This window comes from Choloepus didactylus, chromosome 10, assembly GCF_015220235.1.
Source record: "Choloepus didactylus isolate mChoDid1 chromosome 10, mChoDid1.pri, whole genome shotgun sequence".
In the NCBI taxonomy this organism is placed as follows: Eukaryota; Metazoa; Chordata; class Mammalia; order Pilosa; family Megalonychidae; genus Choloepus; species Choloepus didactylus.
This window is the reverse complement of record NC_051316.1, coordinates 90,987,865-90,990,920: the sequence shown is the minus strand read 5'-3', so window position 1 is coordinate 90,990,920 and position 3,056 is coordinate 90,987,865. Positions and strand designations below refer to the sequence as shown.

Below are 3,056 nucleotides of genomic sequence, written 5' to 3'. Positions count from 1 at the left end.
ATAGAGCTTGATACAATTTGCATACTGTTCAAAAGCATGAAATATATATATGCATAGGAATTCAACATCCAAGAGAAGAAAGAACACCAAATTCAGGGAGGCTGTTACAACTGGGGTGGGAAGGGACAGAATGAGATTATGGAGGGTTACACACGTATCTTCATCAGTAACTACGTTGCTTATTTCTTAAACCGGGCATTGGGTACATGGATGATCATGGTATTAGTCTATACACTTCTTTGTATGCCTGGAATATAATGAAGTAATAATAAAGAATGAGGATTAGAAGAATATGATGGGATATTGCCAGCAAAGTTCATTCATTCATTTATAGAAATAATTGTTCATTGAGCATTTACTATGTGCTTGATGCTGGAGACTCACAAAGGACATAGTACTGCTGCTCTCAGAAGCCTATGGTCTTGTGCCAGACACGGGTTTTAAGCAAATAATCAGGTGAATGAATGTGTGGTGTAAACTAAAATAAGTGCTTGGATTTCCAGGCAGGAAATGGAAGAATTTTCTCTGGAGAATCTAACTGATCCAATAAAAAAGAACTTGAAGGTGCTGACATTGGAGTAGTCCAACAAACAGCCCAGCTAGACCATTCTACAGTGAAACTCAAGTCCACAATCCTCAACCACGCTCAGCTTTTAATCCCCCACCCAGAAGCATGGGCAGACCACAAAGTATTCCCAGACACTTGAGGAAAGTCTGAAACATGAAAGAGTGACCATAAAAGCCTACCTACATATATCATACATACATACAATAAAATAACTGGGGAAAGTGATGTAGAGGCAACATAAACTATGCAGGGAAAATAGACTTTATAAAAAAGTCTTTCAACTGCCGAGACCGTGTCCACCCGGCAAGCACAGGCCTCGCACTACTCCGCCACTGCCACCACTGGTTTATACCTGCCACCTCAAAGCTCACCATGGATGATGACAATGCTGTACTCATGGTCGATAATGGCTCCAGCATGTGCAAGGCCAGCTTCACGGGCAACAATACGCCCCAGGCCATCTTCCTGTCCATCACGGGTTGCCCCTGGCACCAGGGCATGATGGTGGGCATGGGCCGGAAGGACTCCTACGTGGGTGACGAGGCCCAGAGAAAGACAGGCATCCTGACCCTCAAGTACCCCAGCGAGCATGGCATTGTCACCAACTGGGGCATTGTCACCAACTGGGATGACATGGAGAAGACCTGGCACCACACTTTCTACAACGAGCTGCACATGGCCCTGGAGGAGCACCTGGTGCTGCTGACTGAGGCCCCCTGAACCCCAAGGCCAACCATGAGACAATGACCCAGATCATGTTCGAGACCTTCAACACGCCCGCCATGTACATGGCCGTCCAGGCTGTGCTGTCCCTATACGCCTCTGGCCGCACCATGGGCATCTTCATGGACTCCAGAGATGGGGTCACCCACACTGTGCCCATCTACAAGGGCTACACCCTGCCCTTCACCATCCTGCGTCTGGACCTGGCCAACCAGGACCTGACTGACTACCTCATGAACATCCTCACCAAGCACGGCTGCAGCTTCACAACCACAGCCAAGTGGGAGATCGTAGGCGACATCAAGGAGAAGCTCTGCTATGTTGTCCTGGATTTCAAGCAGGAAATGGCCACGGCTGCCCCATCCTCCTCCCTGGAGAAGAGCTGCGAGTTGCCCTATGAGCAGGTCATCACCATCAGCAACGAGCGGTTCTGCTGCCCCGAGGCTCTCTTCCAGCCTTCCTTCCTGGGCATGGAATCCTGTGGCATCCAACAAACTACCTTCAACTCCATCGTGAAGTGTGACGTGGACATCACACAAGGACTTTGTGCTGGTTTCAATGTATTATGTTCCCCAAAATGCCATTATCTTTGATGCAGTCTGTGTGGGCAGGAAACACATTAGTGTTGATTGGGTTGGAGACTTTTGATCGGATGTTTCCATGGAGATGTGCTCACTCAGCTGTGGGAGAGATCTTTCATTGGATGATTTCCATGGAGGTGTGGCCCCACCCATTCAGCATGAGCCTTGATTAGTTCACTGGAGCACTATATAAGCTCAGACAGAAGGAGCAAACTTGCTACAGCCAAAAGGGACACTTTGAAGAATGCACAGGAGCTGAGAGAGGAGCTTCAGCTTACAGAGACATTTTGGAAACGGCCTTTGAAAGCAGACTTTTGCTCCCAAGAAGTTAAGAGATGACAAACACCCCAAGAGCAACTAAGAGTGACATTTTTGAGGAGCTGAAGCCTAGAGAGGAACATCCTGGGAAAAAGCCATTTGAAACCACAACTCCAGAGCAGATGCCAGCCATGTGCCTTCCCAGCTAACAGAGGTTTTCCCAACGCCATTGGCCATCCTCCAGTGAAGGTACCCGATTGCTGATGTGTTACCTTGGACACTTAATGGCCTTAAGACTGTAACTGTGTAACCAAATAAACCCCATTTTATAAAAGCCAATCCATCTCTGGTGTTTAGCATCCTGGCAGCAGTAGCAAACCGGAACAGACCTCTACGCCAACACGGTGCTGTCCATACATGGGAATACCATGTACCTGGGCATCGCTGACAAGATGCAGAAGGAGATCACAGTGCTGGCGCCCAGCAGGATGAAGGTCAAGATCATCCCCCTCCACGCCCCCACCAAGCGCAAGTACTCCATGTAGATCCGTGGCTCCCTCCTGGCCTCGCTGTCCACCTTCCAGCAGATGTGGATCAGCAAGCAGGAGTACAACGAGTCCAGCCCCTCCATCATGCACTGTAAATGCTTCTAGGTGGACTGTTAGTTGCATTACATTCTTTCTTGACAACACGTAACTTGCACAGACACCGAGATGAGATTGGCATGGCTTTATTTGTTTGTTTAATTTTGTTTGTTTGTTTGTTGTTTGTTTGTGTTTTGGCTCTTGACTCAGGATTTAAAAACTGGAATGGTGATGGTGACAGCAGTCGATTGGAGCAAGCTGTTGTTCTACAAGTGTGGCCAAGGACTTTGACTGTACATTGTTCTTTTCTTTTCTTTTTTTGATAGTCATTCCAAATACTGT

General features: G+C 47.7%; 1 pseudogene; it reads left to right on the top strand.

The window, feature by feature from the left end:
* Positions 1 to 934: 934 nt before the first annotated feature.
* Positions 935 to 2,783, top strand: LOC119545501 (annotated as a pseudogene).
* The last annotated feature ends 273 nt before the right edge of the window (positions 2,784 to 3,056 follow it).